Source organism: Bufo bufo, chromosome 2, assembly GCF_905171765.1.
Source record: "Bufo bufo chromosome 2, aBufBuf1.1, whole genome shotgun sequence".
NCBI lineage: Eukaryota > Metazoa > Chordata > Amphibia > Anura > Bufonidae > Bufo > Bufo bufo.
In genome coordinates this window covers 718,470,855-718,493,306 of record NC_053390.1, presented here as the reverse complement: position 1 = coordinate 718,493,306, position 22,452 = coordinate 718,470,855, and positions in this window count along the sequence as shown.

Genomic DNA, 22,452 nt, shown 5'->3' with positions numbered 1-22,452 from the left:
GATTGAAAGATGCATTTGCTTTTCATGAGAGACCAGCATCGTTAGAGTCAGCCATGTCTCTAGCTGTTCGCATTGACAGGCATCTTAGAGAAAGAGAGGAGACTACGCCTTCCTGTCATATTCAGTCCAAGGACACTGGGGCTGTCTCATTCAGTGCGCAGGGGTCTCAGTCTCTCTCAATCCCCTCTGAGGAGGAGGCCATGCAGCTGGGTTTGCTTGCCTCTGATAGTAGAGGATTAACCTCTCAGAGAAGGGGTTTGTTTCTGTTGTGGGGGTATAAATCATTTGGCTAATTTTTGCCCCTCTAGGAGATTCATGGAGTTTTCTGAGGGTAATAAAAGAAAAAGAAAAAGAAAAAACCCTCTAAAAACTTTCCATTTGCTACTATTGGCAAGGTTGATGCGGAAATTGAAGGTTTGCCATTTACTTGTAGTTCCCATTTTCTCCTACCTGCCAGGGTGGCGCTAGACAGCAAGAACATTGTTTGTGAGATTTTTGTAGATAGTGGAGCAGCTGTCAATCTCATTGATAATCAATTAGCAATAACGCATGGTTTCCAGGTATGCACTTTGGAAAAGGATATACCTGTTTTTGCTATCAATTCCGCTCCACTTTCTCAAAGATCGTTAAAGGGCATAGTTCACAATATCCGTTTGACTGTGGGTGATGCTCATGTTGAGGAGATGTCATGTTTCGTCTTAAGCGGATTACCTACTCCTCTAGTGTTGGGGCTACCCTGGCTCACTAAACATAACCCCACCATTGATTGGCAAGCAAGGCAAATAAATGGTTGGAGTGAGTTTTGCAGAGAGAATTGCCTCACGGCGTCTCTTTCAGAGGTTTATACCAAAACTGTGCCGTCTTTTCTCTCTGAATTTTCGGATTTGTTTTCAGAGAGTGGTGGCCAGGAGTTGCCCCCGCACCGGGAGTACGACTGCCCTATTAATCTCATCCCAGGCGCCAAACTGCCAAAATCACGTTTATACAATATCTCCCAACCTGAAAGAGTCGCTATGCGTACTTATATCTCTGAGAGCCTGAGAAAGGGACACATCCGACCCTCGAAGTCACCTGTTGCCGCTGTTTTTTTTTTGTTGTTAAGAATGGTTCTTTAAGACCTTGTCTGAATTTCAGGGAGCTGAACCGTATCACGGTTCGTGACCCATATCCGCTTCCTCTGATCCCGGACCTGTTTAACCAGATTGTTGGGGCTAAGGTTTTTTCTAACTTGGATTTAAGAGGGGCATACAACCTAGTCAGCGTCAGGGAAGGGGATGAATGGAAGACGGCCTTCAATACCCCTGAGGGTCATTTCGAGAATTTGGTTATGCCCTTTGGTTTGATGAATGCTCCGGCCGTCTTCCAACATTTTGTGAACAGCATTTTTCATTATTTAATGGGGAAATTTGTACTGGTGTATCTATATCGCACCCCTCTGTGTATCACACATATCGTTAGCACACCTATACTAGTGTTTAAAATTACTTTTGTGGCCCTATTAGCTAGCGTTTGGTGTCCCTAACAGCCTGTCCCTGCTCCACACAGCAACCTCTCCCTACACTGGCAAAAACACTGAAACTGGTTTATTTATAAGGTAGGGTGTATGTCCATGTGCTGAAATGTCTCAATTGGCTGTCCTGTACCACCTGATGGATGTGTCATGGGTCAAAGTTCTTCACAATGTAAAAGAATATGGCGGGCACGAATTTCTCCATGTGTTCGCATGTTCGGCGAATCGCGAACACGCAAAGTTCGCCGCGAAACAACCGCCGGGCGAACCTCAAGGCCATCTCTACTTCCTGCTATAGTCTGCTTGCAAAAAACACATCTGATGGGCGAGACGATGGTCGGGGTCTCCAAGCCGTGGATGCAATATTCCTTCCATTCAGTGTACTCATCATATGCAAGAGGGGTGAGCATATTAATACATCGGGATATAGACATAAAAATAATAAATGTAGTCATAGATAAGGAGGGCTGTTATGTTTTGCTCGACTGTATACTGGAAGGCAGAGCATGGTTAATAGCAAGTGTGTATATACCGCCACCTTTTAAAATCGACATCCTATTAAAAATACATGATATTGCACTTAATGCGGGGCATAAATCACTTTTAGTTTTTGGGGATTTCAATAATGTAATGGACACAAGATTGGATAGATGTAGAGTAGGTAAGACTCAAGTTCCCTGTATGGGCTCTAAACTAAAAAAAAAATCACAGAGGAGATGGGTTGGATTGATATTTGGAGGGTTATGTATCCAAACTTAAGAAAATATTCGTGTTTTTCAAAAACTCATAGGAGTTTATCACGAATTGATTTAGTTTTCACAAATAATAAAGGTTCACTAGATATTGAAGGGGTGAAATATGGACAACGGGGAATTTCGGATCACAACCCAATTAATATAAATATAAAAACAAAACAAAAAAAGTGGGGGATGAATATAAATATAGGATGGATAAATATGATGGATATACACAGTAAGATCTTGAAAGAAATAATAGAGTTTTTTTTATATGAATGATGGATCAGCGGCAGTGAACATGGTATGGGAGGCTGCAAAGGCTTTCATTAGAGGGATTATCATCAAATATACAGTAATATATAGAAAGGGAATAAGAGACAAAATAACCAACCTAGAAAAAGAGACAGAAAAATATGAAAAAAAAATGTGTTGAGAATCCCACAGAGCAAAACTATACGGCGTGGATAGAAAAAAACTCTAAATTAAAGCATGAATTGTTTATATGGGCAGAACATCAAAAAGAAAATAATGTAAGGGATAATTACATTCACGCACACATACCGGGGAAAAAGTTAGCAGCCCTGGTAGCGGTTCAAAAAAAACAAAACAATTATATTCATTGTCTACTCTATGTGACGAATTGGGACATAAGATCATTGAACATAGGGCCAAAAAAGAACTGCTTAAAGGACTGCATCGTTGATGAAATCCCGCGCCTGCGCCATTCACTTCTGTCTTCGGTGCAGGCGCAGTGAGTGAAGGCCGCTCTCCTGATTCTGGCTTCCTCACTGTGACGTAGTCGGCGCAGGCGCAGTGAGGAATCCGGCACCAGGAGCGCATCATTCACTCACTGCGCCTAAGACAGAAGTGAACGGCGCAGGCGCCTAGAGGCTCATTAGCATATAATAAAAGTGCTTTTTTTTACAAAAAAACGGCTGCAGGGACAAAGGTTAGAAACATACTGTTATGTAGTGCTGACATTAGCGCATCGCTATATCAGTCAGCTACATAACAGTATTTCTGGTGGTAGAAGCCCTTTAAAGAGTATTTGGCAGATATTTACAGCAGTAAGATAGACAAAAGTACGGAACAGATACAACAGTTTTTGGACAAAATTACTATCTCTAGGCTAACAATAGACCAAAGTGAGTCCCTTGAAGTTCCCTTAACCTCTTTAGAAGCGAAGGAAACACTATCCAGGATAACAAAGAACAAGGCCCCAGGAATAGATGGTATTCCGTTTGAGGTATATGCCCAATTTAAAGAAATATTAATACCAAAACTGCTTATGATGTGGGAGACCTCGAATCAGATAGGGAAACTGTCAGATAGCCTGCGAGAAGCCTTAATTGCACTCACATTAAAACCCGGGAAGGATCCAGCTCTTATGGACTCATATCAAATCAATACTGATAACAAAATACTGGCTAGGATTTTGGCAACCAGACTTAGGAGCGCGGTCTCGGATTTAGTTCATGAGGATCAAACAGGGTTTATGTCAGGGGAAACAACAACTGATAATATTATGAGATATTTTGTGAATACCCAGCTTCAACCCACAAATTGCGGAGAACGGATGATTGTAACTATAGATGCCTCAAAGGCTTTTGACACTATAGAATGGCCCTTTTTGATTGGTACGTTGAGGAAAGTGGGATTCGGTGATAACTTTGTCTCCTGGATAAAGTTATTGTATACTGAAATTTTTGCAAGGGTGATATTGAATGGTGAACATTCTGATAACATACATATTGGCAGAGGGGTTAGACAGGGATGTCCCCTTTCTCCCCTGCTGTTTGCTATAGTTATGGAGCCACTCGCTGACATGATCAGGCAAAACAAAGAAATTGTGGGGTTTAGATATGGTACTCATGAGGAACAAAATCGCCTTGTATGCAGACGATATCATGCTATTTGTGGGTTCACATGGATCACTTTCTAGGATTTTTCAAGTATTTGACCAGTTTGGTAAATATGCTGGTCTTAGAATAAACTGGTCTAAATCAGCTTGTATTCCGATTGATCCTCTGAACAACTTCAGTCCGGGTTTGCTGGAAATCAAGATTAATGAACCCGTTAAATATTTGGGCATTAAGATTACTCCAAACCCCAGGGACTACGTACAGATGAACGTAGTACCAAAAATACAGGAACTTAGGAAGAAAATAGAGGTCTGGAAAAGACTGTCTCGATGGCTGGCCGTATCTCTTTGGTGAAAATGTGTCTACTACTGCCCTTAATTACATTTTGTGGAATACACCGACGATAATTCCTAAAAGATTTTTTAAAATAATAACTAGCTTATTATCGGATTTAATATGGCGTGGGAAAAAAACTAGGATAAAGGCACAAATATTGTGCACCCATGAGAAGGAGGGTGGTCTATCAGTACCAGATTTGGAACTTTATTTTATTTCTGGTCATATAAAGAATATGATATCATGGTGTGACACGCAAAGATATAAGAATATAATAGTAAGGATTAATAAAAGACTGGAAAAATGTAACATTTTTCAAATATTGGAAGCAGGTATTTTGATGCAACAGGAATGTAATAAGATACCTCTATTTGAGTTGATGGCTAAAAATTGGAAGAAGGCAAGAGAACTGTGGTCCCAGAGTGGCCTCCATGTTGACACCATAATGTGGGGCAATTTTCATCTCACAGAATTAAAGTTTATTGAACAAAAAATTTGGCGGAAACATGGAATATATAAACTAGGCCAGTATAGAAAAAAGGAAAGTTCAGCAGCTCTCACCTGCCCCACCTTCACGTGTGAGCACGGAGAACCCATGTCAGGCCTGGGTAACGTAGTACAATGTGGTTCAAGAAATCCAGCTCCACTTCGGTAAAGGAAATAGTTTATTTTGCTTGCGGTAAAATCACATCCAGTTTACAGTTACAAAGTCGTTGTCTACGCATTTCGGGCTATTGAAGACAATTCACGCCCTTACTCATGACACAACACGACGTTAAAAAGTGGCAGTATTTATAGAGGGACTGCACCTGTTTTCACTGATCGTGGTCACATGACTGCAGACACCCTCTAATACTTGCCACGCCTAAAAACAAAGACTTCTCATGAGAAAAAAGAAAGAAAAAGAAAAATAAAGAAAAATAGAAACCACACACTAGACAATAACAAAGCCTGTACAAAAATGCATAAAACATGTAATAGCCATAGGAAACAAGAATAAAGAAGAGAGTTCTTTGAGGGAGAAAAATTAATTAAGAGATGCAACACTGACAATATAGGTTTTTTTGTTGCAAAATTAAGTCTAGACGTCTGTTCAGACCATCAGGTTGCCGCGTGTTCACAATGCGAAAATCCAAAAGGATTCTCTATTTCATAAATTTCTTTTATAATTTCCTCCCCTTTTCGGCAATATGACCCTCTCTATACCCTGTGCCACCAAATCCGATGTGTCACCGCCATGGCAGACAGCAAAATGCAGACTGACTGCAGATACGTTGCGATTGCCATGGTGGGGCACATCGGAAATGTGTTTGCGTATTCTGGTTTTGATAGCATTGGTGGTGCAACCCACATATTGCAGTTTGCATTTTCTGCATGTAATTAAGTAAACTGCAAAGGTTGTGTTACAATTAAGGTATGTTTTAGTTTGGAAAATCCTGCTATTTGAAGCTGAGACAAAAGTGTTAGAAATCGACATATGGGTGCAGCATATACATCTATGATGTCCACACCTATAACTCCCTTTGGTCGTAAGCCAGACAGGCTGCGATTTTTTCTTGTCCTGATACAGGCTCGGACTGACATAGTTTGCGATAGTAGGGGCTCTTCTGGCTGCGCATTTAACCCCATCCGCAGCTATGTCTGTCCATTCTTTATCATATGCAAGAACAGGACAGTGCTTCTTTACAATGTGACAGATTTGTGTGAACTCCGTGCTATATTGTGTAACAAACAAATTGCTTTTATTGTTGCTATTGATTTTAGAGTTTTTGTTTTTAATTTTGTTTCTGTTAACAACTATACCACGGAGTTCATTCCCCTAAGGCTACTTTCACACTTGCGTTGTTCTTTTCCGGCATAGAGTTCCGTCACAGGGGCTCTATACCGGAAAAGAACTGATCAGTTTTATCCCCATGCATTCTGAATGGAGAGTAATCCGTTCAGTTTGCATCAGGATGTCTTTAGTTCAGTCGTTTTGACTGATCAGGCAAAAGAGAAAACCGCAACATGCTACGGTTTTCTCTCCGGTGAAAAAACTGAAGACTTGCCTGAATGCCGGATCCAGCATTTTCTCCCATAGGAATGTATTAGCGCCGGATCCGGCATTCAGAATACCGGAATGCCGGATCCGTCCTTCCGGCCTGCGCATGCGCAGACCGATAAAAATGGGAAAAAAAGTACAAGACGGATCCGTCTGTCCGCATGACAAGCGGAGAGACGGATCCGTCCTTGCAATGCATTTGTGAGACGGATCCGCATCCGGATCCGTCTCACAAATGCTTTCAGTCAGCGGCAGATCGGCGGATCCGGCGGGCAGTTCCGACGACGGAACTGCCCGCCGGATCACACTGCCGCAAGTGTGAAAGTAGCCTTAGACACACTCTACCGTTCTGGATAGATCAAAGACCCTCTTTCAATCTCAAACACCTGCTGTATTACATCCTCAACCTGACTTCTGGCATAAGCTCTCTTATGCAGTCTATGGGCAATATTTTCAGCCTCAATCACAAAGCTTTTATCATCCGTGCAGTTCCTCCTTGCACGTATTCAGAGGGAATTGAAAGATGTTTTGGATTTGGGAGTTAAATCAGGGTTTTTGACTAACAGGGAATCTGAATATATATATGTTATATCCCCCGTTATCCCGGTATTTCATGCACTCCCTAAGACACATAAAAATACTTTTCCACCTCCCCTCAGGCCTATTGTAGCAGGCATTGGGTCATTTTCAGAACGAATTTCCCAGTGGGTCGACTCTATACTTCAACCCCTGATACCGCTCATACCAGGCTTCCTTAAAGACACAGCATCCGTTTTACAAATAATTGAGAACATTGATTGGTCTACGTGGATTACAGCGGACGTTGTCTCTTTATATACTAACATCCCGCACGAACTGGCTATAAAATCATTAGCCTGGTTCCTTACAACCTATGGGAATATTACGGCAGGGCTGCAGGAATATGTACTTCTGGTGGTGGACTTTCTCCTCATGCGCAATTTTTTCATGTTCAATAATAGTTTTTTTTTGCCGGTCTCGGGGGTGTCGATGGGGGCCAAGTTCTCTCCCTCTATAGCTAACATTTTCATGGCATGGTGGGAGAGGAGCTTTCTCCTCATCGACACCCATCCTTTTTGGCAATGCATTAGGTGGTATGGCCGTTACATTGATGACCTGATCCTTGTTTGGACAGGTTATGTGACGGCCATACCGGCCTTTGGTTGCTACATCAGTTCTTGTGTGGATACTATCTTCTTTAGTATCCACCATGATTTAAAGGAAATTTCCTTTTTGGATTTGCGCTTGAGGGGGGATCCTTCCACCAATAAAATTCACACGTGTACCTATAGAAAACCTTTGGCAGGGAACACGACCTTACATGCCACATCGTGTCATCCCAGACATGTCATAGCGAACATACCGAGGGGTGAGATAATACGTGCAAGGAGGAACTGCACGGATGATAAAAGCTTTGTGATTGAGGCTAAAAATATCGCCCATAGACTGCATAAGAGAGCTTATGCCAGAAGTCAGGTTGAGGATGTAATACGGCAGGTGTTTGAGATTGAAAGAGGGTCTTTGATCTATCCAGAACGGGAGAGTGTGTCTAAGGGGAATGAACTCCGTGGTATAGTTGCTAACAGAAACAAAATTAAAAACAAAAACTCTAAAATCAATAGCAACAATAAAAGCAATTTGTTTGTTACACAATATAGCACGGAGTTCACACAAATCTGTCACATTGTAAAGAAGCACTTTCCTCTTCTTGCATATGATAAAGAATGGGCAGACATAGCTGCGGATGGGGTTAAATGCGCAGCCAGAAGAGCCCCTACTATCGCAAACTATGTCAGTCCGAGCCTGTATCAGGACAAGAAAAAAATCGCAGCCTGTCTGGCTTACGACCAAAGGGAGTTATAGGTGTGGACATCATAGATGTATATGCTGCACCCAAATGTCGGTTTCTAACACTTTTGTCTGAGCTTCAAATAGCAGGATTTTCCAAATGAAAACATCTTAGTCCTTCTTACTTCTTCGTTCACAAAGAGAGCCTGAGGGCTGCAAATATCCCTTAAGTAGATATCCTGCAACCAATGGAGTTATAATAGTGTAAGTCCGTATGTGACAGTAACCTGCATTGCACTGATTATACTCACAAGATGTGTATCACACAAAGCGTAAATGTAATCCCTCCGTGGTAGGTTGCACTTGTTCTGTCGGAACAGCCACGTTTCCATACAATCTGGTTAGATCCCCACACGGGGCCCCTGACGAAGCTCTAGGAGTGAAACCCGGGTCGGGCAGAAGCAGCAGACGCTGGGAATTTTATGTGTTTTAAAAAGCTGTTTTAAGAAGTTGTCTTGTAAGTATGGACAAATAAAAGTTTTTAATAAGGAATACGGAGCTTCACTATTGCAGAAGCCATTCTTGTCCACAGAAAACCTTCAGGAATCTGAAGAAAAGAAATATAGATTGGTCTGAGGTATATACCATTTGGGTCCGTGTGGGGATCTAACCAGATTGTATGGAAACGTGGCTGTTCCGACAGAACAAGTGCAACCTACCACGGAGGGATTACATTTACGCTTTGTGTGATACACATCTTGTGAGTATAATCAGTGCAATGCAGGTTACTGTCACATACGGACTTACACTATTATAACTCCATTGGTTGCAGGATATCTACTTAAGGGATATTTGCAGCCCTCAGGCTCTCTTTGTGAACGAAGAAGTAAGAAGGACTAAGAACTTGCACACTGACCTGGACTAGAAGCGCGGTCAAAACCCCATATATTGTACCTGTTTATAACGTGATTGAACCCACATCACTTTTCGGACCTGCTGCATAGCAATTTTTGCGGACTGGTGATATATTTATTTTTTATCAAATGAAAACATACCTTAATTGTAACACAACCTTTGCAGTTTACTTAATTACATGCAGAAAATGCAAACTGCAATATGTGGGTTGCACCACCAATGCTATCAAAACCAGAATACGCAAACACATTTCCGATGTGCCCCACCATGGCAATCGCAACGTATCTGCAGTCAGTCTGCATTTTGCTGTCTGCCATGGCGGTGACACATCGGATTTGGTGGCACAGGGTATAGAGAGGGTCATATTGCCGAAAAGGGGAGGAAATTATAAAAGAAAGTTATTAAATATAGAATCCTTTTGGATTTTCGCATTGAACACGCGGCAACCTGATGGTCTGAACAGACGTCTAGACTTAATTTTGCAACAAAAAAAAAATTATTGTCAGTGTTCTTGCATCTCTTAATTAATTTTTCTCCCTCAAAGAACTCTCTTCTTTATTCTTGTTTCCTATGGTCATTACATGTTTTATGCATTTTTGTACAGGCTTTGTTATTGTCTAGTGTGTGGTTTCTCATGAGAAGTCTTTGTTCATAGGCGTGGCAAGTATTAGAGGGTGTCTGCAGTCATGTGACCACGATCAGTGAAAACAGGTGCAGTCCCTCTATAAATACTGCCACTTTTTAATGTCGTGTTGTGTCATGAGTAAGGGCGTGAATTGTCTTCAGTAGCCCGAAACGCGTAGACAACGACTTTGTAACTGTAAACTGGATGTGATTTTACCGCAAGCAAAATAAACTATTTCCTTTACCGAAGTGGAGCTGGATTTCTTGAACCACATTATAAACTAGGCCAGGTATGGCAAGAGGGGGATATAATTCCCTATGAAAAACTTAAGGATAACTGTCAATTGAAAAATATAGATCTAAGGTTTTATTACCTTCAACTAAAGCAAGCACTGAATAAGTCAATAGGAAAAGGCACACAAATAATTGCCCTACCGCAGCCTTTGGCTAATATTACGAAATTAACATCAGGGAAGAAATTGGTCTCAAGAATATATCAATGCCTGTTACACCAAAAGACTAAGAGAAGAGCAGTTGATAGTTTAATGAACAAATGGCAGAGGGACCTAAACCCTGAACGGGAAATTTTTTGGGAACTGGCCATACAGGCAAAAAATAAGGTCTCAAGGAATTTTTCACATAGGGGGCGGGGGAGGCCCCTACAGTTGAAGAATGGGAGAGCTCCACTAGAGTCTTGCTCGCTAGTGAGGAATCTCATTTGGTAGATAATAAGAAAAAATATAGATTTGCTAGGATGTGGCAGGAGTGGTTAAATAAAAATAGATAGTTCCTGGGGAGGGAAAGTGGGGATCAGGGGATGGGGGAGGGGGAGTTGGTGGGATGGGAAAATCAGAGGTGGGGAAGAGAGGATTTTCTTTTTTTTCCTTCTCTTGTAGAGAGGGAGTGCGGCACGCAAAGTTGTGGGGGGTGGGGATTTAAGTATCTAAATGTATCAATTGTATACTGAACAAAAATTGCAATGTCTGTAAAAACTGTATCAACTGTATATTGAACAAATTTTGTAATGTCTGCAAAAATTGTAATAAAGATTTATAAAAAAAAAAAGAAAAAAAAAAGTGGACCCCTGAAGCTGAGTCTGCTTTCCTGCATCTCAAAGACTGCTTTGCCGTTTCTCCTGTTCTCTGTCATCCAGATACCTCCAAACAGTTCTTCCTTGAAGTGGATGCTTCCTCTATTAGAGCAGGTGCCGTCCTGTTACAGAAGAACTCCAAAGGGAGATTTGTCTCGTGTGGTTTCTTCTCCAAGCACTTCTCTTCTGTGGAAAGAAACTATTCCATCAGCGATAGAGAGCTGCTGGCTGTCAAGATGGCCTTGGAAGAATGGAGATACCTTCTGTAGGGGGCTCTGCATCCTGTGGTGATATACACTGACCACAAGAATCTGATATATCTACAGTCTGCACAGCGTCTTAATCCGCGTCAGGCTCGATGGGCACTTTTCTTTGCCAGATTCAATTTTCTTCTGCATTTCCAACCGGCTGATGCACTTTCCCGTTCTTTCGACGCAGTGAATCAGATTGAAGAACCTCAACATATCATAGAACCGTCTTGTCTGGTTTCTGTGGCACCAGTCCGTGTGAGAGATATTCCTCCGGGGAAGATCTTTGTTCTGCAGGCCAAGAGGAGGAAAATTCTTTCTTGTGGACATTGCTCCAAGTATGCTGGTCACCCTGGGGTGCGTAAGACCAGTGGCGTAGCGTGGGTTGCCAACACCCGATGAGAGCCATGTATTGCGCCCCCCCCTCCCATCCTGTGGACACGCCCCTTTTACAGATAATGTAGCAGTCCTATATAACACCACAGATAACATGGTGGTTACTCTCTAAGTACAGATGATGTAGTAGATGGGTATAAGGCCCCAGAATTCAGAACACGCACAGTGTGACCTGAAGTCTGGGGCCAGGATGCGGCAGGGTGGGCCAAATTCTCAATCCACCCCCCAACCCTACCGTGAAACAGATATGTGTTTGGACATTACATACATCACTACAAAATATACAGGAGAATACAGCACCACATACCTCATCCATCCAGTGACATCTCCTGTGATGTAGACTTTCCTCAGCGTCTTCATTTGGAGATAAGACCGCCATGACACCTTCTTTCAGCCGCGTCTCATCTATGCAGAGTTTTATTATTATTAGTTATTATTATATATAATGGCCCCCTCTGTATAATATATAATGGCCCCTCTGTAATATTAGGATATATAATGGGCCATTATATATCCTAATAATACAGAGGGGGCCATTATATATTATAATAATACAGGGGGGTCATTATATATAGTAATTATACAAAGGGTCCATTATACACTCACCTAAAGAATTATTAGGAACACCTGTTCTATTTCTCATTAATGCAATTATCTAGTCAACCAATCACATGGCAGTTGGTTCAATGCATTTGGGGGTGTGGTCCTGGTCAAGACAATCTCCTGAACTCCAAACTGAATGTCAGAATGGGAAAGAAAGGTGATTTAAGCAATTTTGAGTGTGACATGGTTGTTGGTGCCAGACGGGCCAGTCTGAGTATTTCACAATCTGCTCTGTTACTGGGATTTTCACGCACAACCATTTCTAGGGTTTACAAAGAATGGTGTGAAAAGGGAAAAACATCCAGTATGCGGCAGTCCTGTGGGCAAAAATGCCTTGTGGATGCTAGAGGTCAGAGGAGAATGGGCCGACTGATTCAAGCTGATAGAAGAGCAACGTTGACTGAAATAGCCACTCGTTACAACCGAGGTATGCAGCAAAGCATTTGTGAAGCCACAACACGCACAACCTTGAGGCGGATGGGCTACAACAGCAGAAGACCCCACCAGGTACCACTCATCTCCACTACAAATAGGAAAAAGAGGCTACAATTTGCACGAGCCCACCAAAATTGGACTGTTGAAGACTGGAAAAATGTTGCCTGGTCTGATGAGTCTCGATTTCTGTTGAGACATTCAAAGTCCGAATTTGGCGTAAACAGAATGAGAACATGTATCCATCCTCTGATGGCTACTTCCAGCAGGATAATGCACCATGTCACAAAGCTCGAATCATTTGAAATAGGTTTCTTGAACATGACAATGAGTTCACTGTACTAAAATGGCCACCACAGTCACCAGATCTCAACCCAATAGAGCATCTTTGGGATGTGGTGGAACGGGAGCTTCGTGCCCTGGATGTGCATCCCTCAAATCTCCATCAACTGCAAGATGCTATGCTATCAATATGGGCCAATATTTCTAAAGAATGCTATCAGCACCTTGTTGAATCAATGCCACGTACAATTAAGGCAGTTCTGAAGGCAAAAGGGGGTCCAACACCGTATTAGTATGGTGTTCCTAATAATTCTTTAGGTGAGTGTATATCCTAATATTACAGAGGGGTCATTATATATAATAATTATACAGAGGGGCCATTATATATATAACAATAATACAGAGGGGGCCATTATATATCCTAATATTACAGAGGGGTCACTATATATAATATACAGGGGGGGGGGCATTATATATTCTAGTTATACAGAGGGACCATAATATATAATAATTATACAAGGGGGCCATTATACTGTATATTATACAGAGGGGCCATTATATATTATAGTTATACAGAGGGGCCATAATATATAATCATTATACAAGGGGGCCATTATATATTATACAGAGGGGCCATTATATATTATAGTTATACAGAGGGGCCATAATAAATAATAATTATACAAAGGGGCTATTATATTTTATACAGAAGGCCATTATATATTATAGTTATACAGAGGGGCCATTATATATAATAATTATACAGAGAGGCTATTAATAATGGGCCCTCTGTATAATTCTAATATATAATAGCCCCCCTGTATAATTATTATATATTATGGCCCCCCTGTATAATTATTATATATTATGCCCCCCCTGTATAATTATAGTTATACAGTGGGGCCATAATATATAATAATTATACAGGGGGGCCATTATATATAATAATTATACATTGGGCCATTATATATTAGAATTATACAGTGGGGCCATAATATATAATAATTATAGAGGGGGGCCATTATATATAATAATTATACAGGGGGCCATTATATATTAGAATTATACAGAGACAGAGGGCCCATTATTAATAGCCTCTCTGTATAATTATAATATATAATGGCCCCTATGTATAATATATGATGGTCCCCTTGTATAATTATTATATATTATGGCCCCACTGTATAACTATAATATATAATGGCCCCCTGTATAATATATCATGGCCACCCTGTATAATATAAAATGGTGCCCATTCTTTCTAAATATACTGGCCTCCTTTGTATCTCTTCTGTCCACCTCCATAGTGCCCCCAGTATGGCCCCCAGTACTTACATAAAAAAATAAAAATAATAATAATACTCACCTCTCTTCATCACTTCTTGTAGTCTTTGCTTGGGCGTCCCGGCGCAGGCGGTCAGGAACACATCACACTGCCCTCCTGCGCCGCGTCATCACGTCATCGCGTCATCTCGCGAGATCCGGCGCTGGAGGTCTTGGTGATATAATCGCGATCTCCTGGACTCCTGCGCCGCTCTGCTGCTTCTTAAAGCTTCAGGCCAGGCGGATCGGAGAGGATGGGAGCCATAGGCTTCCATCACCCTCATTTTACTGCCTTCTGCCTGGCGCCCCCTACAATTTGGCGCCCGGGGCAACGGTCCCCCTAGCCCCCCCCCCCCCGCTACGCCCCTGAGTAAGACGCTTGATTTGCTGTCCCGTCACTATTGGTGGCCGACCCTACCCAAAGATGTCCGGGAGTTTATGTCTGCCTGTACTTCCTATGCCCGCAACAAGGCTTCCCGAACCAAACCCACAGGCTTGATACTATCGTTACCCATTCATGAGGTCCCCTAGCAGCACATCGCTAAGGACTTTGTCACAGATCTCCCGTCCTCTGCTGGCTGTTCCGTAATCTGGCTAGTGGTAGACAGATTTTCCAAGATGGCACATTTTATCCCGCTTCCTGGATCGCCTTCTGCTAATCGATTGGCCTGTCTGTTTATAGAACACATCTTCCGCTTTCATGGTCTACCTCTGCACATTGTGTCTGATCGCGGGGTACAATTCACTTCCAGATTCTGGCGAGCGCTCTGTGGGCTACTTGAGGTCAAGTTGGATTTCTCTACTGGTTACCATCCTCTGTCTAATGGGCAAGTTGAACGAATTAAGAAGATCTTTGAGAACTACCTACGTCACTTTGTCTCTGCTCAGCATGATGACTGGGTTTGGCTCCTGCCTTGGGCGGAATTCTCTTACAACAGCCATTCCAGAGAATCTACGGGCTCTTCTCCCTTCTATATAATGTATGGACTTCATCCCCGTGCTCCTTTACTCCTGTCTGCATCTTCTGAGGTACCGGCTGCTAATTCTTTGTTCAGAGACTTCCTTAGCATCTGGAGACAGACTAAGGACTTTATCTCTTAGGCAGTTACCCGTATGAAGAAGAATGCAGATACCAGACGTAGACCACCTCCTCAGTTCTCTCCTGGTGACAAAGTCTGGCTTTCCTCCTAGAACATCCGCATGAAGGTACCCTGTTACAAATTTGCTCCCCGGTTTCTGGGCCCGTTTGAGATCCTAGAGTGCATCAACCCTGTTTCCTACAAACTCCAGTTGCCTCCTACCCTCCGGATTCCAACCTCCTTCCATGTATCTCTCCTGAAACCATTGGTCCTCAACTCCTTTTTCAGACCCCCCTCCACCACTACTTCCGTTCATACTGGCGAAAAATCTGAATTTGAAGTAAATAACATCCTCGATTTCAAGGTAGTTGGTGGCAAGAGGTACTTCCTTGTAGACTGGAAGAATTATGGTCCTGAGGAACGTTCCAGGGAGCCGGAGGAAAATGTACATGCTCCGAATCTTTTCAAAATATTATTTTCAGCACATCAGGACCAAGAAGAAGGTGTGTGAGAGGGGGGATACTGTAACAATGGCAGTTGGCAGCCGCCAGCGTGCAGCAATCCTGCTATGTACCTCAGTCGAACTGCACACAAGGCTCCTCCTCTCCACTGCAGGCTCCGGACCCGCTTTCCTCCACTGTCGCAGGCGGCAACAGCTACAGTTGCACCTTGTAGGAGCCGCACACCTCCTGTTTCTTTAAGGGTTCGTGCACGCCCCTGATTCCGCCTTCTCTCCAATCCCAGCCAGGCACCACCTTTATAAGGGTGCTTCCCCCTTACTGTGATGCCTGAGCAATATTGTAGTTTTCTACAGCGAAGGTTACAGTTCGTAGTTCCTGTGTTGTTATCCTGCTTCCGACCTTAGCCTGTATCCTGACCTCGTCTCTGCCTGATCCTCCTGTACCTCGCTGCTCTAAAGTATATGATTCGGATTGTCGACCATGCCTCTGTCTGCTGTTCAGCTTGTTAAACCCGCTGCGCCTGAGCTTTTCAGCTCTGCTGTTCTAACAACTCCAGCTCTGCTTAATCACTAACTCAGCCCTGCTTCATCTGACTCTGCTGCTGCGCTTCTTCCTTCCAGCGACAGCTCGCTCCACCTGCCTGTATCCCCAGTGCTTGCACTGGGGTGTTCTGGCCTGCTTGGCCAGCTGCCACTTAACCGGGACCACTCTTGCGGTAGCGACCTGGTGTCTCCCCTGCAGCTAAGACCAGCTTCCACATCTTAGAGTGGGATAAATGGTGAAGACCAGGGGAACACTTAGATTCCGCTCCCAAGTTTGGCCCAAAGCCAAATCGGTAAGTGGCACAGCGGATCCACACCAGTTGGAGCGTTACAATAGCTTAGCAAGAAAAGGGCATAACTTATTGTTAAAGGACATACACTGCCTGTCCCAAAAAAAAGTCACCACCTGGATTTAACTAAGCAAATCATTATGAGCCTCCTATTGGATAATTACTGCATGGGCGATTAGCTTTCAGCTGGCAATAAGTTATTTAACCCCAACTGGTGCAATGAGTTGCTTCTCATTTCTTAAACAACCTTGTCGAAAGACACATCTCTTGGTCATGGAAAATATGTTATTCTGTTTGAGAAGGGTAAAATCATTGGCATGCATCAAGCAGAGAAAACATCTAAGGAGATTGCAGAAACTACTAAAATTGGGTTAAGAACTGTCCAACGCATTATTAAAAACTGGAAGGATAGTGGGGACCTATCGTATTCGAGGAAGAAATGTGGCGGGAAAAAAATCCTGAATGATCGTGATCGGCGATCACTTAAACGTTTGGTGAAATCAAATCGAAGAAAAACAACAGTAGAACTCAGAGCTATGTTTAATAGTGAAATTAAGAGCATTTCCACACGCACAATGCAAAGGGAACTCAAGGGATTGGGACTGAACAGCTGTGTAGCCGTAATAAAACCACTAATCAGTCAGGCAAACCGGAAAAAAAGGCCTTCAATTCGCTAGGAAGCATAAAGATTGGACTCTGGAGCAATGGAAGAAGGTCATGTGGTCTGATGAGTCCAGATTTACCCTGTTCCAGAGTGATGGGCACATTAGGGTAAGAAGAGAAGCAGATGAAGTGATGCACCATCATGCCTAGTGCCTACTGTACAAGCCTGTGGGGCAGTGATATGATCTGGGGTTGCTGCAGTTGGTCAGGTCTAGGTTCAGTAACAGTATGTGCTCCAAGAATGAGGTCAGCTGACTACCTGAACATACTGAATGACCAGGTTATTCCATCAATGGATTTTTTCTTCCCTGATGGCACGGGCATCTTCCAAGATGACAATGCCAGGATTCATCGGGCACAAATTGTGAAACAGTGGTTCAGGGAGCATGAGACATTTTTGCACATGGATTGGCCACTAAAGAGTCCAGACCTTAACCCCATTGAGAATCTTTGGGATGACTGTACCATCATCAATTCAAGATGTTGGTGAAAAATTAATGCAGCACTGGATGGAAATAAATCTTGTGACATTGCAGAAGCTTATCGAAACAATGCCACAGCGAATGCGTGCCGTAATCAAAGCTAAAGGCGGTCCAACTTAATATTAGAGTGTGTGACCTTTTATTTTTTGGACAGGCAGTGTAGCTTATTGGTTTGCAATGCACTACTATAGTCCCAAATTAAACAACAAAATTTGCTTAAACTAAGCTAACCTGACGAAGTTACAAAATATCTATGGATTTTTTTTGCCTAAAGTCTAGTCCGGTTTAGCCTCTATTTGTTTGTACATCACCAGGCTACTGGAGTATAATTGCGACTTTTTATATTTTTTTGTATTTTTTTTAATTAAAACTGGCAAAAATGTAGCTCTGCCCCTTACGAAATGCAAGCTGCCAGGCATGGTGCAAATCACACAAAAATAGGTCAAATACATCATAAATTTGGCACAAAAACTCTGTGTAAAAGCTCCCTTTACTGAGTGAGGGCAAGGTGAATGAGGCTAGAATTTGTCATTGACACATATGTAATGCTGTGTGCATGTGTTATGTATGCTACGTTTTGAGTCTGGTGTTCATGTTATGTTGTTCTGTGTTGTGGGCTGCTGTAGTTGGCAGTGCCCTCATGCCTTACCCTTAGGATCAGGTGTCTTCAGCAGAATGTGTTCTGTCTATTATTCTAATAGAGGTTTTGGCAGTTTGTGTTGGTGTATTATGCTACAACTTTAGCCCTCAGGGAAAAAGGAAGGGGTTTTGGCACTGTGTACGGGCTGTCCTCATTGGTGGGTGAAGTAAGATGGTGACTTGGGACTAGGAGTGGTCCTCCTAATTTTTGTGTACACATAGTTATGTTCAGTGAGTGGTATTGAGAGATTTTACTTTTATGAACTGAATGAGGATCAGTGTAAAATAATCTTTGGTTTCTGTGAAGCTGACAGAACATGCGTGGAATGAACGTGTTTCGCTAGTATGAAAGGTTGTTTGTGTGTTTGGTGGGTTCCAGAACGTTCAGGTGCCCTCATCCTTCAGAGTGACCTGGAAGCAACAGTGCTACCTGGAGTGAAGTATAACCACCATGCTTATTGTGCCCTCTTGATGCTAACTATTACCACAAAACTTTTGTACCACTGTATCTGCAGTCATGTTCAGTAAAGACTAGGGATGAGCGAACCCGAACTGTATAGTTCGGGTTCGTACCGAATTTTGGGGTGTCCGTGACACGGACCCGAACCCGAACATTTTCGTAAAAGTCTGTGTTCGGGTTCGGTGTTCAGCGCTTTCTTGACGCTTTTTGAAAGGCTGCAAAGCAGCCAATCAACAAGCGTCATACTACTTGCCCCAAGAGGCCATCACAGCCTTGCCTACTATTGGCATGGCTGTGATTGGCCAGTGCAGCATGTGACCCAGCCTCTATATAAGCTTGGGTCACGTTGCGCTGCACGTCACTCTGCTGATTGAAGCATAGGGAGAGGTTTCAGCTGCGACGTTAGGGCGAGATTAGGCAGTGATTAACTCCTCCAAAAGACTTCATTCTGTGATCGATCTGCAGCTGTGGATCATTGAAGTGCTAATATAGACTTGCTCACTTTTTTGAGGCTGCCCAGAGCGTTTTTAGATCACTTTTTTTCTGGGGTGATCGGCGGCCATTTTGTGACTTGTGGTGCGCCAGCACAAGCTATCACCAAGTGTATTTAACCATCAATAGTGTGGTTATTTTGTGCAATATCCTACATCAGCTGCAGGCTGAGCCTGTGTCACCGAAGTGCATTTAACCATCAACAGTCTGGTTATTTTTTGGCCATATACTACATCAGCTGCAGGCTGAGCCTGTGTCACCGAAGTGCATTTAACCATCAACAGTCTGATTATTTTTTGGCCATATACTACATCTGGTGCAGGCTGAGCCTGTGTCACCCAAGTGCATTTAACCATCAACAGTGTGGTTATTTTTTGGCCATATACTACATCAGGGGAAAGTTGAGCCTGTCACCCAGCGCCTAAAAAATAGACCTGACATTTCTATTCAACCAAATCTGTACTGTTTTAGCTGGTCAAGTTATTTGTAGTGACCGTAAAAGCACACTTTTTTTTCTGGGTTGAAAAACTATTCCCAAATTTGCCATTCTCAAAATAACTAGTTTCTGGTATTTGAGGCCTACTTGAAATCTATCCCAAAAAGGATATCTTACATTGAAGGTACTGATAGTGTCATTCAGAAAAACCTAAGACACACGCTACCGTGCATATAGAAGTCTGATTCTGTGATTAAACCTTAACCTGTCACACAGTGCAAAAAAAAAACAGGTCTCACATTTCTATTCAAGCAAATCTGTACTGTTTTAGCTGGTCAAGTTATTTGTAGCGACCGTAAAAGCACTTTTTTTTTCTGGGTTGAAAAACTATTCCCAAATTTGCCATTCTCAAAATAACTAGTTTCTGGTATTTGAGGCCTACTTGAAATCTATCCCAAAAAGGATATCTTACATTGAAGGTACTGATAGTGTCATTCAGAAAAACCTAAGACACACGCTACCGTGCAGATAGAAGTCTGATTCTGTGATTAAACCTTAACCTGTCACACAGTGCAAAAAAAAACAGGTCTCACATTTCTATTCAAGCAAATCTGTACTGTTTTAGCTGGTCAAGTTATTTGTAGCGACCGTAAAAGCACATTTTTTTTTCTGGGTTGAAAAACTATTCCCAAATTTGCCATTCTCAAAATAACTAGTTTCTGGTATTTGAGGCCTACTTGAAATCTATTCCAAAAAGGATATCTTACATTGAAGGTACTGATAGCGTCATTCAGAAAAACCTAAGACACACGCTACCGTGCAGATAGAAGTCTGATTCTGTGATTAAACCTTAACCTGTTACACAGTGCAAAAAAAAACAGGTCTCACATTTCTATTCAACCAAATCAGTACTGTTTTAGCTGGTCAAGTTATTTGTAGTGACCGTAAAAGCACATTTTTTTTTCTGGGTTGAAAAACTATTCCCAAAATTGCCATTCTCAAAATTGTGGTGAACGGGAACAATGAGGAAAACATCTAATAAGGGACGCGGACGTGGACATGGTCGTGGTGGTGTTAGTGGACCCTCTGGTGCTGGGAGAGGACTTGGCCGTTCTGCCACAGCCACACGTCCTAGTGTACCAACTACCTCAGGTCCCAGTAGCCGCCAGAATTTACAGGGATATTTGGTGGGGCCCAATGCCGTTCTAAGGATGGTAAGGCCTGAGCAGGTACAGGCACTAGTCAATTGGGTGGCCGACAGTGCATCCAGCACGTTCACATTAGCTCCCACCCAGTCTTCTGCAGAAAGCGCACAGATGGCGCATGAAAACCAAGCCCATCAGTCTGTCACATCACCCCCATGCATATCAGGGAAACTGTCTGAGCCTCAAGTTATGCAGCAGTCTCTTATGCTGTTTGAAGACTCTGCTGCCAGGGTTTCCCAAGGGCATCCAACTAGCTCTTCACCAGGGGTGGAAGAGATAGAATGCACTAACGCACAACCACTTATGTTTCCTGATGATGAGGACATGGGAATACCACCTCAGCACATCTCTGATGATGATGAAACACAGGTGCCAACTGCTGCGTCTTTCTGCAGTGTGCAGACTGAACAGGAGGTCAGGGATCAAGACTGGGTGGAAGACGATGCAGGGGACGATGTGGTCCTAGACCCCACATGGAATGAAGGTCGTGCCACTGACTTTCACAGTTCGGAGGAAGAGGCAGTGGTGAGACCGAGCCAACAGCGTAGCAAAAGAGGGAGCAGTGGGCAAAATCAGAACACCCGCCGCCAAGAGACTCCGCCTGCTACTGACCGCCGCCATCTGGGACCGAGCACCCCAAAGGCAGCTTCAAGGAGTTCCCTGGCATGGCACTTCTTCAAACAATGTGCTGACGACAAGACCCGAGTGGTTTGCACGCTGTGCCATCAGAGCCTGAAGCGAGGCATTAACGTTCTGAACCTTAGGACAACCTGCATGACCAGGCACCTGCATGCAAAGCATGAACTGCAGTGGAGTAAACACCTTAAAAACAAGGAAGTCACTCAGGCTCCCCCTGCTGCCTCTTCTGCTGCTGCCGCCTCGGCCTCTTCTGCTGCTGCCGCCTCGGCATCTTCTGCTGCTGCCGCCGCCTCGGCCTCTTCTGCTGCTGCTGCCTCCGCCTCGGCCTCTTCCTCTGCCTCTGGAGGAACGTTGGCACCTGCCGCCCAGCAAACATGGGATGTACCACCAACACCACCACCTGCGTCACCAAGCATTCCAACCATGTCACACGGCAGCGTTCAGCTCTCCATCTCACAAACATTTGAGAGAAAGCGTAAATTCCCACCTAGCCACCCTCGATCCCTGGCCCTGAATGCCAGCATTTCTAAACTACTGGCCTATGAAATGCTGTCATTTAGGCTGGTGGACACACACAGCTTCAAACAGCTCATGTCGCTTGCTGTCCCACAGTATGTTGTTCCCAGCCGCCACTACTTCTCCAAGAGAGCCGTGCCTTCCCTGCACAAACAAGTGTCCGATAAAATCAAGTGTGCACTGCGCAACGCCATCTGTGGCAAGGTCCACCTAACCACAGATACGTGGACCAGTAAGCACGGCCAGGGACGCTATATCTCCCTAACTGCACACTGGGTAAATGTAGTGGCGGCTGGGCCCCAGGCGGAGAGCTGTTTGGCGCACGTCCTTCCGCCGCCAAGGA